General features: G+C 37.9%; 1 long non-coding RNA gene across 15 annotated transcripts in view; it reads right to left on the bottom strand.

Moving 5' to 3' along the window:
* Positions 1 to 1,128: 1,128 nt before the first annotated feature.
* LOC143642700 (uncharacterized) overlaps positions 1,129 to 18,517 on the bottom strand; it is a 143,144-nt gene continuing 125,755 nt past the window's right edge. For 2 of the 15 annotated variants that reach the window (XR_013155803.1, XR_013155810.1), the window contains 2 exons: positions 3,276 to 3,366; positions 1,136 to 1,708 (listed from right to left, as the gene is read on the bottom strand). This is a non-coding gene — a long non-coding RNA (uncharacterized LOC143642700). The other 13 variants (XR_013155806.1, XR_013155804.1, XR_013155805.1 and 10 more) reach the window with 11 other exon arrangements.

Consider the following 18,517-nt stretch of genomic DNA (forward strand, 5'->3'; position numbering starts at 1 on the left):
AGAAGAGACAGGCTCTCTTCCTGCTTCGGCCGGCAAGCCTCTTCTGTGGAGTTCACCCAGACCCTCCATTGGAATCATCAGCTTCACAGCCTGCATTCCCATGGTTACTTGAGACACTTTTATAAATTTTATATTTGTGAGTGTTTCCTGTTGATTCTGTTTCTCTAGAGAACCGTAACTAATACAGGGAGTATAGTCACCAGGCAGCCCTATGGCATGTTTCCTGAGAAATGTATGGATCTACACTTTGGGGGAATTCTGGGCCTTACTTGGAAGAATTCCAGGACAATGTTCTTGAGGATTTGGGGATTCAAACCTCATACATTCCTGAGAGATGTCTGGATCTATGCTTTGGGGGGGGGGTTCCCAAACACAGGTCAGGGACACTAACCCAACTCTTGTCTGGAAGAACTCCAGGACAGTACTCTTGAGGAGTCCTTCCTTTCTGCCAGCTCAATCTTTTGGGAACATGGGGAGTAAAGTCACCAGGCAACTCCAAGATGAGTAGTTGGGTGTCCCTGAGATGTTCCTGCCCAAGATACATCTAGACCTATGCTCTCAAGGTGTGGATGCTGACCCCACTTGAGAGAAGTCTAGGACAACACTCCTGAGGGCTAAAAAATAGCATACTATAGAAGAGAAGCTTTATATTCGGCTGAAATGGGCTCCAAAAGAGACTAAACAATGAAGGTCTAGAAAGGAGACATTCTCATTGGAAAATACCCAATTTCCATGGGCCTAAACCAGATGTGAATCCCTAGAATGTTAAAGGCATCACCTTGTTTGGCACAAGAATCCTTAGCCCAGCATCTTGTTACAAAAGATGGAATATCTCAGAAACCAGAAAGAGGAGAAAGAAGATTCTCACAGAGGCAAGGGAGAGGACCTCTGTTGAAGAGGTAAAAAGAGGAACAGATTTAGCAGGAGGAAGAGTCTGGCTCCTCAGAGGGGAGGAAAAGAGAGAGTGTGGGGAAGTCTCAGAGAACTGAGGAGAAAGAGAGACAGACAAACAGACAGGGGGACTTGATATGGCTTCCACTCCCCTGGATCAGTGCCTCTAGATTCCTAGAGACAGAGAAGCCAAGTGAGTGGGGAATTCTCGGAAAGCTGAGGAGAGAAAGTGGGAGAGTGAGAGTAAGGGAGAGTGAGAACAAGAGAGAGAGTAAGAGAGAGAGGGTGAGAGAGAGGGAGAGAGGGAGAGAATTAGAGTGGAACAGCAGGATAGAGAGACAAGCAAGAAGCAAAAGAAAAAGCACACAGCCAAGCTTCCCAGCCAATAGCCATGACTTACCAGTCCAGATGGTCAGAGAGAAGTGTCTCCTGTCTGGCTTGTCAAAATATGTTGCTGGATTTTGGCTTCCAGGTTCTTGGCCAGGCCATGAGAAAGAATTCAAGGGCACAGCCCAAAGAGCAAGCAGTAGAAAATGTAAGAGAACAAGTGGGCACTTTTGAAAAGACAGAGATGAAGAAGGTAAGATACCAACAACTGGAATTTATTAGCTCACAGTTTTAGGGCTTGGAAAAGTACAGATCATGGTGTCATCAAGGTGATGATTTCTTCCTGAAGACTATCATTCTGGGGCTGGCTGCCAGTGATCCTTTGTGCTGGGTTCCTCTGTCACATGGCAATGTACATAGTGGTCTTTCCTGGCCTCTCCATTCTCTTCTGGGTTCTGCTGATTTCAGCTTCTTGCATCCACAGCTTTCTCTGTTTGAATTTCATTTCACTTATGAAGGATTCCAGTAATAGGATTAAGACCCTACCTGATTGAATTGGGCCATGCCTTAACTGAAATAACCTCATCAAAAGGTCCTACTTACCATGAATTCACACTCACAAGAATAGATTAAGTTTAAGAACGTGTTTTTCTGGAGGTATGTATAGCTCCAAACCACCACATCCTAAATCAAATGACCATTTCTTTTCCTTCTCTCTCTCTCTCTTTTAAAACAATTTAGGAAGCCAAATATAAAATAGTTAAATCATTTTTTTCAAGGCAACATACATAGCTGGTTAATATGAGAGTAAGAGCCATAACTCAAGTATAACAGTAAAATCAGTATTATACTAGGCCAGAGTTAGACTGCTCTGTGTAAGGTGACTGTTTCTAACAGTGGCTCCAGTTTTAAGATTCCATGTGGCAGGTTTGTCTGCAGATTTGTCCGCAGAACATCACATTCTAGGGTTGGGCAGCTGTTGGACAACCAAAGCAAGGAAGGCCAGGCAGGGAGTGTTGGGTAAACCTAAAAGGCTATACATACCTGGTATGATTTTGTTCTTCTGATTTTGCTAACCATCAAGGAGGGCTAGCAGTAAATATTAGAGACCTAGCTACAAGGGGAGCATTTGTACTGGGCAAAGAATCAGTCAACAAGAAAGGGAGTTGGGGCAAAGATGGAACTGAAGTGGACATCTGACACATGTTTTGGTCAGTCAGAATCTTAAACCTCTTAGGTATAGGGACTTCTTCCACTTTATGAGGCAGAGATTACCACCCACCATAAATAGTTGAAAATGACTGATACTTTCCCAGCTGCCATTGTAGTTAGGGCACAATCAGATGTTCCAGATTGTTAGAACAATCAGAAGTCCCTTCTTTATCAAGGTCCTTAGAACCACTTTCCTTAGAACTACAGGGAATGGCTCAGCCTTCTGGAGAGGTAGCTAACAAGGGCTTTTATCGATAATTTTAACTAAAGCCCTGCATTTTAATTTTAACTGAAAGTAATTTTAACTGCTACAGAAATCAGTAGTTTGTGGGCTTATTGCTAATACTATCTTATTGTTGAGTCTAAAACCCCAAGAGGGATTTTGTGTTCTGGAGCCACTGAACATCATTTCACCAGACTCGAGGTTAGGGAGCTTTACTCTTCCAAAAAAGAGATATACAGGCGGGCCATGGTGGCTCCGCAGGCAGAGTTCTCTCGTTATGCTGAAGACCTGGGTTCGCTTCCTAGTGCCTGCCCATGCAAAAAAAAAAAAATTCCAGGTTTGAAAAGAGATATGCAATGACATTCTATGCAATTGAATGATCTTAACCCAAATAGTTCAACCAGATGAAACCACACTACAGCTGGTTGCACCTCCAGCTCCACTTCCTAGGATCCTTCAGGAACTGATGGTTAACTTTCTTGGAAGAATTACTAAGTGGACATTTCCAGATTCCTTCCCTATACTCTTCATTCTTTTTGTGGTTTAAAACTGCTGGTTGCCCAAGGTCCCTGAAGACTTTACTTTCAAGACTCAGGGCATAAGAAATTATTTTGATGCCTACCTGGGACTCCAAAGTAGTTTTCTGTACCTTACTCATTAAGAGACATTCCAAACACTTGCAACATTCCAAAACAGAGTTGCTTCCTTCCATCCTGCAGAAAAGAACACATATTTTTCCAGACATGTCTGAGGCACCACTTCAGATCCTCTCAACATTCCCTAGCTCTTGTTTCAACACCACGTAAGTTATCAATTCTATGTGGGCTCCTGCTGACTTCATTTAGGCATATCCTGATGGTACCTCACCTTAAGCTGCACCACGTACCTCTTGCCTACTACACCAGTGTTCTAATTTGCTAGCTGCCGGAATGCAACACACCAGAGATGGATTGGCTTTTAATAAAAGGAGATTTATTTTGTTGGTTCTTCAGAGGAAAGGCAGCTAACTTTCCACTGAGGTTCTTTCTTATGTGGAAGGCACAGGATGGTCTCTGCTGGTCTTCTCTCCAGGCCCCCGGGTTCCAACAACTTTCCCTGGGGTGACTTCTTTCTGCATCTCCAAAGGCCTGGGCTGAGCTGCTAGTGCTGAGATGAGGAATGCTGAGCTGCTTAGCAGTGCTACAGTTGCAATCTCTCATTTAAGCACCAGCCAATTAAGTCAAACATCACTCATTGCAGCAGACACGCCTCCTAGCTGACTGCAGATGTAACTGGCAACAGATGAGGTTCACCTATCGCTGACTTATGTCCGCAGCAACAAGACTAGGTATGCTCACCTGGCCAAGTTGACAACTGAATCTAACTAACACAACCAGGGATTCCTTGTTGATGCCAAGATACAGAATGCCACAGGTTTCTGCTTGTGTCCCACTTATGAGAAACCCCTGAGTGCAAAAAAGTTAATGCCTCATGAGGCAAACTTTTGGCAAAAGGAGAAAGAGGTAATAGATAACCTTCTCCCTCTTTTCTCTTTCTAGATGGACTGCTTCAAGATACACTTTATAACACTTGTTGAAAGTCAGACCTTTGGATTTGAGCTATCAGTCTCAGCAGTTAACAACTTAATAATGTATTCCTATACTGACTCTCTGTTTCACTTCCTTTGACCCTCACATTTGTAATGACATTCTCTAATGAAGTTGAAGCACCATAAACTCCTTGCCTCAATCTTACATTCTCAAAAGTCCAACCTAAGACAACATCATAGGACCTTAGAGACAAAATTACCTCAATTTCATCAACACTGGTAGCTTTTCCTCACCTGGGAATCCTTTCTGGCTTCTCACTGTGTTATAAGTTTGTAACTCTGGAAAAGTTATTTAATTGCTCTGAGGTTCATCTTTTTCATAGTAATATGGACATAATAATAATACATATTTCATGAAGATGTTGGGGGGATAAAGAAAAATAATTATTGTAAAGCATGTAGTACAGCACCTGGGACATAGTGAATGCTCAACAAATGCTGCTGCTGTTGTTATTATAAAAAATCAATCTTATTTGCAACATGATGGTAATCTAAGACAGATGAAAACAGAAAAGGGAGCTCATTTAGAGATATCTTTCAGGAGGTTGTAAGGGTCTGTGTTTATACCTATTAACACATCTATATTAGTTAAGATATTCCAGAGAAATAAAACCAACAGGATAGATAGCTGGATAGATATTGAGAGATTTACAATAGAAATGAGAAATTGACTCACACCACTGTTGGATTGGGAAATCTGAATCTGTAGGGCAGGTCACAAGTTGGAAACTCAATGAAGGTGACATAGTATTCCCCAGGAGAATTTGCAAGTTGGGAAATCTGATGAAGGTGACACTGATTGTCTGGAGTAGAAATAGAACTTATTCTTTCTGACTGTTGAAATAATCAGTTTTTCCCTTAAGGCATTCAACTGGTTTAATTAGGAGACTTCTCTCATTGCCAAAGGCCATCTCTTTGTTGATACTAGATGTAATCAGCCATAGGTGCTCTCAACTGGCTAATGATTTAAATCCTTGAAATATTCTCACACAACAACCAGGCCAGTGCTTGCCTGACACTATATCCTAGCCAATATGTCCTATCTTGACACATGAAATTAACCATCACAACATCAAATAATGTTATACAATAAATCTTTTAGATACTATTCCATTATTCAAATAAAAATTGAGAAAAGGCGCTACAACTTCTTCCAGAGTTAGACTTTTGTGGCTCCAATATGTCCTATCTTGACACATGAAATTAACCATCACAACATCAAATAATGTTATACAATAAATCTTTTAGATACTATTCCATTATTCAAATAAAAATTGAGAAAAGGCGCTACAACTTCTTCCAGAGTTAGACTTTTGTGGCTATGGTGAAAATTGTCATTTTGAGCAGAAAGAAGCACTACAGTATGTTAAAGTGAATTAGGACCACAGTGGTCCCAGTCTTTGCTTGGCTTCCTCATCTGCCACTGTCTCTCAAGTGACATATTAGATGTTTGATGGCTAATTTCATGTGTGTACTTGACTAGGATATGGTGTCTAGTTGCTTAACCACAGGATGGCCCAGATAATGGTCTGTTTCTCTCATCTGAAGTTCTCTCTGTCCATCAATTCCGAGCTGTGACTGCGGGTCTTGACATTAGGAGACTTGCCTCCTCTGATGGTTAGGTTCTGTTGTCAACTTGGTCAGGTGTTGATGCCCAGTTGTCTGGTCAGGCAAACACTGTCCTAACCATTACTGCAAAGGTATTTTGTGGTTGGTTGATAAACTGGAAGGCTGATTTATTAAATCATCAGTCTGCTTGACTGCTGGTGTGGCTGACTACATCTACCATCGACTAAGGGCGTGTCCCCTGCAAAATAAGATGAAACAATCACTTGGTGACTTTAAAAGAAGAAAAGAGACTTTTTTCACTGCTTTTTCAGTCAGCAAGCATCTCCTGTGGAGTTCATTGAGACCCTTCATTGGAGCTGCCAGCTCCAGAGAACCATGACTAATACAGCATGGTATCAGGAGTGTTTCTTGAGAAACAGATTCTTAAAAATGCATTTTTACAATTGGTTTTCTACTCTGATTAGACTCAAGGGCACTAATGACTTGGTTTCCAATAATCAAGATGGCACTGACAGTCCATGGGCTCAGTTGGCAAGAGAGACATGCAAAATATCACCATTTGATTCTGCTAATTGTATATTTATATAAGGCAAGGCACTGGGTGAGAGTGTTTTGACACTTATATGAAATTTTGTCGAATTAATAGGTATAATGATGTTGACTGGTTGTTGCTAGACACAATGGATTCGGTTATGAGGGAAAGGGATGAGCTGAAGGCTTCAAAATTTGCAACTAAATCACTGGATAAAGGAGGTAAAAGTTTTCATGTGTGCCCTGAAAGAAAATCTTATTTCCCGTGGTCACAGACTTGAGATCTCTGAAAAACTGACACAGAGACTCATTGTACGAGTTGCAGATTTACAACATTGCAGGGTGTCTGCTGTTAAAGTAAGGGCTTTGATGGGAAAAGAATGCAATCTTGAAACTTGGGATGGGGACATATGGCTTGATAATGATGGCAATGGGGACATGGAATCCCTGGAATGTGCTAAGCCTTTATCACATAGTCCTGTAGTGGACTGTCCTCAGGAAAGAGCTACCCAATCTCCAGCCTGCCTTGAGGAAACAGCTTCCTGTTTGCCATAACCTCCACCTAAGGAAGGTTAACCCTTCAGCACCTACTAAACCTGTAACCACCTTCCCTGGGGAAACAGCCCTCACTCCTCTGTCTGGAGTGACTAATCCTGTTTCACCAGAAGAAACTGCAACAGAATGCCTTGAGGTAATTGGCTTGAAAGACACTTTTATTTCTTTTCATGACCCACCCCCAACACCCCTGTTTTCTTCAAGACCTGTAACTAGATTAAAGTCCCAACAGGCCCCAAAAGGTGAGATATAATGTATGATCCATGAGGAGTGTGCTGGTTTGAAAGGATGTATGCACCCTAGAAAAGCCATGTATTAATCCTAATCCTATTTTGTAAAGGTAGCCGTTTCTTCTAATCCCTATTCAGTACAGTATGGTTGAATTGGTAATTAGATCACCTCCCTGGAGATGTGACTCAATCAAGAGCAGTTGTTAAACTGGATTAGGTGGAGCTGTGTCTCCACCCATTTGGGTGGGTCTTGATTAGTTTACTGGAATCCTATAAAAGAGGAAACATTTTGGAGAAAGTGAGAGATTCAGAGAGAGCAGAGAATGCTGTAGCACCACGAAGCAGAGTCCACCAGCCAGCGACCTTTGGAGATGAAGAAGGAAAACACCTCCAAGAGAGCTTCATGAAACAAGAAGCCAGGAGAGAAAGCTAGCAGATGATGCCGTGTTTGCCATGTAACCTTCCAGCTGAGAGAGAAGCCCTGACTATGTTCGCCATGTGTCTTGTCACTTGAGAGAGAAACTCTGAACTTCATCAGTCTTCTTGAACCAAGGTGTCTTTCTCTGATGCCTTTAATTGGACATTTCTATAGACTTGCTTGAATTGGGACATTTTCTTGGCCTTAGAACTGTAAACTAGCAATTTATTAAACTCCCCTTTTTAAAAACTGTTCTACTTCTGATATATTGCATTCCGGCAGCTAGCAAAATAGAACAAGGAGGTATGCTATAGTGCAAAAGAACTGCATAAATTTTCCAATCTATATGAACAAAAATCAGGGGAATGTGTGTTGAAATGGATATTAAGGGTGCGGCATAATGGTGGAAGGAATATAAAGTTTTAACATTTTGTCCAATTTGCTTTATTATTTTGTGTGTATGTGTCTGTGCATAAAGTAATTTGCCCCCATAAGCATTTGAAAGTAGGTAGCATTTTTCATGTTTCCTTACTCATTTATACTTCAGAATATCTTTCCTAAAACCAGTGCTATGCTTTTATGTAACGGCAGTATGGTTATCAAGTTCAGAAAACTTAATATTGATAAAATACTGTTATCTAAATAGCAATGATGTCAATTGTCCCAAGAATTTTTTATAGCCTTTTCTTTACCTCCACAGTTTACGGTCCTCCTAGTCTATGATCACCTATTGCATTTAGCTATCACATCTCTTTAGACTTTTTTTCATCCGGAAGTGCCCTTCAGCTTTTATTTGTTTTTTATGACATTGATATTTCTGAAGAATGCAGACCAATTATTTTATTGAATGTCTCTCCGTTTGGGGTGGTCCAATGTTTCCTTATGACTACATTTAGATTATGCATTTTTGCTCCACTAGAAGCCACCCACTATTTCCTAATGCATGGCCCTCACAACAACGTGGGAGTTTGCCCCTTCAAAGCCAGCAGAACCCCTCCTAGTAGGCTAAGATGGACTCATACAACATAACGGCAAGAGTGACTGACCCATCACCTTGCTCATATACCCTAATAAGGGAGAGATTATCACATGCATAGGTCCTGCCCATATTCAAGGAGAGGGGACTGATTGTTCATCAGGAAGTGGAAATCTTGGGTACCATCTTAGATTTATGCCTAACATAGTATATATTAAAATGTATTATTTGAAAGTAACTTGGTATTTCACCAATACCCCTTTGAATGTGGTTATGTTATTCCTTGAAATACAATGGGTTCGTCTGTTTCTGTTTGCATTCAATTCTAAGGATTTTCCTCATCTTTGTTGTCATATCCCCCTCAAAGGGGTTGTACCAATTTGCATTCCCACCAAATTGTATAATAGCATTGTTTTCCCTCAGATAAAAGTTTATTTTTAAACTTTTGCCAATCTAACGGATTAGATATAGTATCTTGGTATCTTTTCCATTTGTATTTCTCCTATTATGAATAAAATTGTGCATCTCTTTTATGTTTAAGGCCCGTTTTTATATCTTTTGAAATAAACTGCTGATAAGTCCATTTCTCAATAGGATTTTTGGTCTTTTTTCTTGAGTCTTTAAAAAGTTCTTTATGATATTCTGCAAATATTTTCTCAATTTATTGTCTGTCCTTTGATTTTGCTAATGGCGTTTTCTGCCATGAAAAAAGTATTTTATTTTTATGTACTTAAATGTATCCATCTTTTTTATTGCCTCTGAATTGTAAATCATATTGGGAAAGTGTTCCCTCCACCCAGGCTGTAGAGAAATTCACTCATGTTTTCCTCTAGCATTGTATAAGCTCATTGTTAGCATTTAGAGCTCTGATCCATTTGGAGTTCACTTTTGCATATGGTATGATGCCTTGATTAAATTTTATTTTAAAACATTTTTTAATGATATGGAGACATGCACCTAATAGCAACAATTAAAAAAACAGCAAGATATAAAATTATATATTCAATATGACCCTCACATACATACATACATACATATGTGGAAAATATATTGGAAAAAAATGGCACAAAATATTACATATGTTTATGTCTGGTTAAAACTGCTATTAATATTATGGGGGATTTAAAATTTTTCTTTGGTATGCTTCTTATATTTTCCACAATGACTATGTATTACTTTACAACTAGAAAAAGTAGTACAGGTTTTTAAATTGAAAAAAAAGAGACTAACACTTGGCCTTTTGTTGTTGTTGTTGTTTTCTGAAAAAGACACTTAAAAGATATATTTACTTGAAGTGAAAAGGAGTAAGATCAATATATACTTCTTCCTCTTCTCTTTGCACATCTTCTCTCTGCTTCTTCTCATGTTTTCCTCTCTCATATTCTCTCTCCCTATGTCTTACAGAGCAGTAAAATACATGCAGAAAATGAGCAAGCCTTCAACAGCATATTATTTTATTGCGGCAAAAGCTACTTGGGGTTAATTATTTCATAAAACATCACCACTGGTTATGACAAGAACTCAAAGAGACCAAAATGCTAATGGATAATGTAAAAGCCCTCTGGCATACAAAATACCCCCTCCCCCTTAGCTAACAGTCTTTAAACCGGCTACAGTGTACTCTATTACAAGGCTTTCTGTGTGTTATCCTAGAGGGTGTAAAATTCCAGGTCCCTTAGTTTTAGCAGTTGAGTGGTCACAGTAGAATTATTGCTTCCTTTATTTTATGGCCCTAGTGAGTCCCCAGGATGTGCAGCTGAAAAAAATCAATGCCAGATGGCTCAGTAGGAGGCAGGGCTAATGGTTCTGTGCTGTTCTCAAGTCTCCCCAAGAGGAAAGCTCGGCAGTGGGGCACCCAGAATTGCCACATTCAGTGGTTAATAATAGCATTTGTTGAGCATTCACTGTATGCTGAGGGCTGTGCATTGTCTCATGAAGTCCTTGCTGTTACCCTGCAAGGTAGACATTATTACTATCCACAGGTCACAGACAGGGAAATGCAAATTTCCGGAAGTCAGAAAGCTTGGTGGTGGCTGAGCCAGAATTTGAACCCATGCCTGTAAAGCTGCAAAGGAAGTACTTTCGAGGCTATTCTAATCATATTAGGTGAAGTCTCAGTGCTAATAAACAACTGCTTAACACATTGCAATACACTAGCGAAATCTGTGACATATCTGGATATGACAAGTCCTCTTGAAAATGTGCTTTTAGGTAGCTTTCTCAATGCAGATTCCACAGGAACTTAGATTCTACCAAAATATTAATTGAATGACTATATTCTCACTTCTCCAAGGATGGTACGTAAGTAGCACCATTCTAGATGCAAAGGAAAGAAGCGAATTCATTACATACAATGGATGCTTTAGGGCATTAGGAGCGCTGTCTCCTCTCTCTCATTTTTCAGATTGAGAAAGGCTGCAAGGGTAACAGTCTTACTCTGCAAATATCAGTTTAATTCCCTCCCTGGTTCCATTAATAATGTCTAACATGGTCTTTTACTTGGGACTTTATAGATGAAAGGATAAATTCTATCTTGTATAGGGTTACTCAATTATAAGTAGCCATTCTTAACACAACAGACAACAAATAATATATGGAATGCTTTTGGTATTCATTTTAATCTTTCATTGTGAAGAGATAGGTGAATCCTGAGCTAGGGGAACTAAAGGGGAAGTCTTTACCTTTGCCCTGTCTAGATTCTCTTCATTATTAGTCCTTTCTTTTTTGCATGGTGATTCTGTTTGGAGTGCCTCAGTTTCTACTGGAACAGGTTATTCCTTGAATCTGGACATACATGCAATTATTTATATTAATGCAGTTGTTCAGTATTCAAACTTTAAGCATGTATTTTTTTTTCTCTTGAATTATTTTGCTTGGCACTTTAAATTTTATTTAAAAGTTCAAATACTTGTTATTCATCACATATTCATATAAATAGTCTAATGAACCATGATATGCATGACATGATTTATTGCTTTTCTTATTTTATTTAGATGAAGAATGCTATGTAGAAAATAAGATCACATCTCCATAGATGATGTCTGCTTTATTCTGAAAGATAAAAGGGGGAAAAAGTCCCTACTAAAATTCTCAGTTTCAGTAAATAGACAAACATACAGCTTATATTTAATAAGATAGTTCTAGGTTCTAATTTAAGTTTACTTTAAAACTAAGCCTTAAACATAAGCACATAATCTTTATCAGTGTTGTATTACATCTCTAATTAGTGCTGCTTCTAATTTGCTAGTCATAAAATGATGGCACTAGGAGGGGTTTGTTTTGTCAATGCACGTTCTGCAAATACCAAACAACCATAATTCTCTGTTCTTTTTCTTTCTCTTTCCCTCTCCGGTCCTCAAACTTGCTTATTATTTTCCTTTTAGAAGAGATCAACATTCAGGTTAAGGACTAGCTGAAAAAAATCTTCCCCTTTGATACTGATGTCCACTAAACTTAATGAGTCTCATGGTTCTTGGCTGGGTTTCACAATTTAAAAACTTCATGTCTACTTTCATTTGAGCAACACCAGCATAATTAGATATAATAACTGTTTGATGTTCAAAAAAATATCCTCATGCTACAGAGCTCAATGCCAAAGAACACCTTTTTTCAAAGATTAAATGTTTCAGTAATGTTTGTCTTTTAATGAAAAGGGAAAAAAGCATGAAGTTCTTGAAGTGTTTTCAGGGAAGGCTGAAGGATGTCTTGTAGACTGCAATTTGGATTGAGTGGTCTAAATATCTGCAACATGGGTGACAATTTTAGAAATGTCACAAAGCTTTCTAATTTTTTTTTCACTTTTGGATACCTGATATATTAAAATGATGTTAGGATCTCCGAACTACGTATTTGGATTTCTACTGAACCTCCAATCACAGAGGGATGGTGATTAAGAGGATGGTAGAGTCACAGGACCTGAACATAGCTCCACTATTCCTAGGTAATAATGTCACCACCCAAGGCTGCTGGGAGGGTAGACAAAACAAATATATATTTGTACTAGGCATAAAGACATACTAATAATCATCCTAATTATAATTGTGATTGGAATTGTGATTGTGAGTGCTCCTTAAGTGCCATTAACTTATAAGATTGTCTCATTTACTCATCAAAGTCATCTATGAAGTAGGTATTATGACTATTTTCATTTTATGGGTGAGGAGACTAAGGTGAAGAGAAGTTAAGTAATGTGTCCAAGATGACAAATGCTGTATAATGGAGCCTGGATTCAAACTCAGGCATTGTTACTAAACTGCACTACACAGCATTCCACTCATTTAAATGATGACTATTAGTAAAATATGATGCTACTTCTGTGATACTTGCAAGCACCTTAAAGCTATGGGCATTCAGACAGAAATTCCTAAGTTAAAGACTCAAATTCAGAAGTTTTTCAATGGTGCTAATTGTCAGGGTTGGGTGGCTAGAGTAGCATCATCCATAATCAGTTGCCATTGTTGGGAAGGTAGGGTTTGACAAGAGACAATCTTCCACCAAAAGCAAGAATGAATACATTATCTATGGGATTTAGATGTGTGAATTGCTTAAGTCCCCATTTTAGAAATCTAAAATTTCTCCCTCCTTTCTGATTTCTTCCTTCCTAAGATGTGTCTGGATGCAAAGGAACTTTACACATCCTAATGGCATTAAGTATGTAGGCGTATGCTCTACATGAGATCCTCTGTTTGAAACATCTCATTCCACTTACCTTACACATTGTCCTTGGTCCTTACTACTTCTACTCCTGAGGCGCCTGTAATTTATGATGCCTTGTCTTGACAGAAGCAAGGATGTTGCTTCAAGGCAGCACAGCTTTCGCCCTGGCAGATTTGGTCCCAATCTCTAGTCTCCATTATATTGAGGATTATTTAAATTTTCACTGCAACTCCTGTACAAACCAAGTTTATGGGCTTGGGAGGTAGCTGGGGGTGGGGGATTAGAGCAATTGCAAAAAAAAAAAAGCATCATGTGCCCTTTTGGAATCACTAAGGAGGGCACTTTACAGAATTCCTTCATGCCAACAGCACTCAGTTACAGTAGTCAAAACGGCACCATGGTATGTTTAGGCAAACAGTGGGCCCCTAATTTTCATCAGCTCTTGTTTGACATGTAAGAGATCCAGAAGTTTATTTGTACCCTCTATGAGGGTCTGAGGGAGAGTGTCACATGGGATAGAGAAAAAGTATGGAGTGATTTTTTTGCACACTTGAGAGGTGGGTATAAATTATCAACTTCAATATACAGAGAATATTCAACAATAACAATATAGAGAAAAATAACAAAATAGACAAACATCCAGGAAGACTGATCAAAATAAAAAGTGACCAAAAAAAGCAATAACAGAGATATTGCTATTGTAAATACAATAGTTTTATATTTTAAAATAATCAAGCATCATGAGTAAATTTTATGTCAGTAAATTTGAAAATGTCTATGAAATGGACAATTTTCTGAAAAAAATTACCAAATTATTCATCAAATGTCAGAAATGTCCTTGCCTCCATGTTGTTTAACTTCTGTTTCCTCTGGTTCTTCACCCAGATAGCTGCATAGCTAGGTCCTCCTACTTCCTACAGGCCTTTCCTCAAATTCAAATGTTTGCAAAGACTTCCTTGGCCATCCAGTTTAAATTCCAACCTTTCCCACAGATTTACATCTCTTTTCTCTTTGTTCTTTTCGTTAGCAGTGATCACTATCTAACATACTGTATTTCCCTTATTAATCTTGCTTGTTGCTGCTTCCTTCAACGTAATCTATGAGGGCAAGGATTATTTTAAAAAATTGTTTTGTTCAATGCTGTACTTCTATTGCTTAAAGACGTGACATACAGTAAGTACTTATGGATATGTGTGAAAAAATAAATGAATGAATTAGAAAATCTAAAAATCGCCATCTGTACATATATCACATATACATACACATATAGATATAGCTATATATCATATATATAGCAAATAGATCAAGGATGTTTTAATATAAGAAAAATGTATCAACTTGTAACACCACATTAAAAGATTGACAGAGAAATATCATATGATCCTCTCAATAAAGTAGAAATAAAACAAAACTCTCAAAATTTTTTGTAAAAGCAACTTCTCTATCCCATTCAAGTGAATCTACCAAAATCTGACAGCAAATATTACACTAGAATGATGAAATTGTAGAAGCATTTCCATTTCCATAAGAAGTAAGACAAAGCTGCCTGCAATCATCCTACTATTCAACATTGAACCAAAGTTCTTAGCCAAAGGATTAATAACAGAGAAAGGAGGTATAAGGATTAGAAAGGAAAAGACAAATTTATCGTTTGTAGACAATATAAATGCCTTCCTAGAAAAATAAAAAGAAGTTCATATTTCTTGTAAAATTAAGAGAATTCAGAAGATTACTTGATTTAAGATCAAGAGAAAAAACTTCTTACATACTAGCAATGTACAATTAGATACCATACTTACATACTAGCAATATACAATTAGAAAATATAAATTTTAAACAAACAAAAATTGGGCAAGACATTTATGGGGAATAGCACAAAACTATGTCGAAGAACATAAAATAAATATAATACAAGTACAAAAACAGCTGGGAACACATACCAGATGATGCTGAGCTTTGGAAAGAGAAAAGAATGGGCTTGGAGAAAAAAAACAGAGAGAATTTGATGCTTTATTAAAAAAAAATACTTGAAGGGAATAAAAGTTAATATTTATTCATTTTGACTGGTGAGTCTTTATTATAGATATTCATTACAAATATAATTAAATACAGGAAGGAATTTTACTAATTTGAACAAAAGAGCTCTAGAAAAATATTTAGAAAGACATTTACATTGATTAATGAATCAGTTACCACCTAGTGCTCATGACCATTTGGAAATATTTTTAGAAATACTACAATATCCTTAAAAACTTAACCTGGATCTTTTCGGCATGACCCATTTCCTGGGCTTCAAGAGCAATTTTGACAAGATGATATAAACTGCTGCAACGATTCCTGGGATTTATTTTAGTAGATTTGAGCATACATATTCTCAAGTGTACTTTTTTCTGCAGAATCTTCACCCTGATCTTTGAAACCATAGCAGACGTAAGTGTTACATAGCTTAGGAGGATTTGGCATGCCTGAACATGCAGGCAGATCCTCTGAAGCTTGCATTTTCTGCCTTCTGCTGACCTGTTTGGCAAGTAATCCATATTTAAACATTAAAGAAAGCCTTTTATTGGAAGTGGTTCAAAATTTTATAGCACGGTGAGGCAGTCTTGCGTGTTTTCAGAATCTTGAGTTCTTTCTCCATTTTGAATTATGGGAAATTTTAGTGTGTGGAGAGAGACTTTATGAGTCTGGTTTTATTTTATTTAATTGTACTAGAGTTTATGTGCTGTTCAGAATACGCTGTGTAAGCAAATTTGTATGTTAATAACAAGCAACTAAAGGGCAAAATCGATATACAAATTATTAAATTAGTCTATCTTCATTATTATCTTCTTTTGGTCAGTTACTTCTTTCAAGTAACACTAGCCGATCAGACAACTGTAATTATTTTGTGCCTATACAGGTATAGTGAGCACTACCAGTCAAAGAAATCCTTATCTGTCACTACAAAGAAGACTGTTTCTTAGAAAGTCTTATAGGCATAGGTTCCTTTTAAATTAATGACAGAATTATAGTGCTTATTTATTAGAGCAATATAAATGCATTTATCTAAACTGCAAACATTTTGTTCACTTTTTATTCACTGAACTACTTTGTAATACCTCTCAGCATGAAACTGCTCTGTACATATAAGAATCTGGCAAACTGGGACGTGACACAAGGAAAAAATATTCAAAAGGGGCACCAACAGAGACCCGTGTTCGATTCCTGGACCATGCACCAAAAACAAAAAGGGGGGGGGGGAGGGGGTACCAAACTTGGAAGAGGAATATCTCTACCCTTTTCACTGAAAGGGTTAATTCTGAAATACAGCCATTGTTTGGCAAGGCTATGAGACAAACTGCTCTGAATCCAGAGCATGGCTCTTTCCTACCTCTTTTCTGCCTTCGCTCTCTCCTTTTCCCTTGAAATCCAAATTTCCTTGATGTCCAGACTGCCTATCATACATAAGAGACTTAAGCAGTGCCCTGGGCTTCAAAAATGATACTTCCTTTCTCTCTCACATCAAAATCCTATTACTTTAGTGCCAAGATCTCTCGTGTGTTAGCTCTGGAATAAACTACTTCCTCATTAAATTGCTAATGTTTAGAGATGGTTCTATAAGGGCTTGCCTAACAGAGAGCTACTTTCTAAGAGTTACACACATTCCTCTACCTGCTTTGTGGCTCTCTGATACCACTGGTGTCCCTTAATTATGCCAGCATTATTCAAGGGCACCAGAGGCCATGGAGTCATGGAGAAAAACTGACGCCAAACTCAAAGCTGTAAACCAGCTTTACCAAAACTGGGTATGGGAGTACCAATCATTGGGAAATGGGTAAATGTTATGGTAAGAGTGACAAAGAACCAGCTAAGCTATATGTGTCTAATGCCACCAATCTCTTTGGTATCTCTCACTGTAAATGGTACAAAGTGAAATCTGTGAGTGCAGCATTATCAGATCTAAACGTAGTCGATCCACAACGTAGTCTGAGATCTGTCTCTCAGATCTAAACGTAGTCTGAGATCTGTCTCTCAGATCTAAACGTAGTCGATCCACAACAAAATAGAGGGTGTTTCAGAACAAGTCATGTTGACTGTCATCCTGAGTATTTTAGAGGACACGGTAGTTAAAAGATCACCGATAAATTGTAATACTGGAAAAATAGTTCTGTGGCTTAAAGCCCTGGAAGCACTCAATGTCATCATAATTCTATAAAGTCAAACAGACCTTTAAAGGGGATTATCCTGGGATTTGGGGTGAGGGAGAAACAGTATGGTAAATGATTGCCTGAAAAGTCATTATTTTCAAATAACATTATATACACCACTTCAATATTTGCAAGCTGATTATAGTCAGAAAGAGTATGAAAATTCTTTCTTAAAGTGGATATTGAGAGATGAGATAATCTTTGCTAAAATTAAAAGAAATAGAGTCATGCATATCCCTAAAATTCAAAATAAAACCTGGGCACCTAAAGTCTATTTGTTTTAAAGCTTCAGTTAAAGACATTTAGAGTCTATCTTTGATAAGTAAATCCAAAGTAAATCCAGCAGGAGGATTATATGGTAAATATACAGAAATTGGGAATGAGGCTTTTTTTTTCCTTAGAAGTAATGTACCTGAAGGAGGACTGACCAGTAAAAGGACATGGATTTGCCCTTACTATTAAATTTCTCTGTGGAATATTTTAGTTTCCTTCTGTAGTGTGTGTGTGTGCCTTGGTGTGTGTGTATGTGTAATAAAAGTTAACATACTGTGAAGTGAATAGAAATTTTTAAGAGTTTAGGTGACTTTGTTTTCCTGTGAGAAAGTCATGATTACCTGATTCCCACTGTAGCCTTTCATTCTGAGACGTAACAAAACATTTACCAGAAAATATTATTAGGGAGCAATGTTATATGTTTTCTGCTGCCCTTTTTGAGAAGAGAGGATACACACCGCAAATATGAAATTTAGATAAGAGCTTCAAATCATCTCTGGGAAAATTTTCAAACTGGAAAAGTATTAATCCATATTTCTGCCTCCATGTTTTTCTTACCTTAATAGCTATTTTTGGTCTGTTAAGAAAACTAAGACCAACTAGCTTAAGCTAAAGTGAAATTTATTATGTGACAATTTATTATTATGTGACAATAAATTGTCACATAAATGAACAGTACAGTTGGTTTTAGACAAAACTAGATCAAAGGGCTTCAAAACTCATTAGGACTCAATCTTTCTCTCTCTCCATCTTTTTAAACTCATGGCTCTGCTTTTTGTCTTTACTGACTTTGTTCTGAGGCAGACTCTTCCTTTATGATAGCAAAATGATGCAGGAGCTCCAAACTGAAATTTCTCTTTTCCAATTGTCCCTATAAAAAA

The sequence above is a fragment of the Tamandua tetradactyla genome, chromosome 7 (assembly GCF_023851605.1).
Source record: "Tamandua tetradactyla isolate mTamTet1 chromosome 7, mTamTet1.pri, whole genome shotgun sequence".
Classification (NCBI taxonomy): domain Eukaryota; kingdom Metazoa; phylum Chordata; class Mammalia; order Pilosa; family Myrmecophagidae; genus Tamandua; species Tamandua tetradactyla.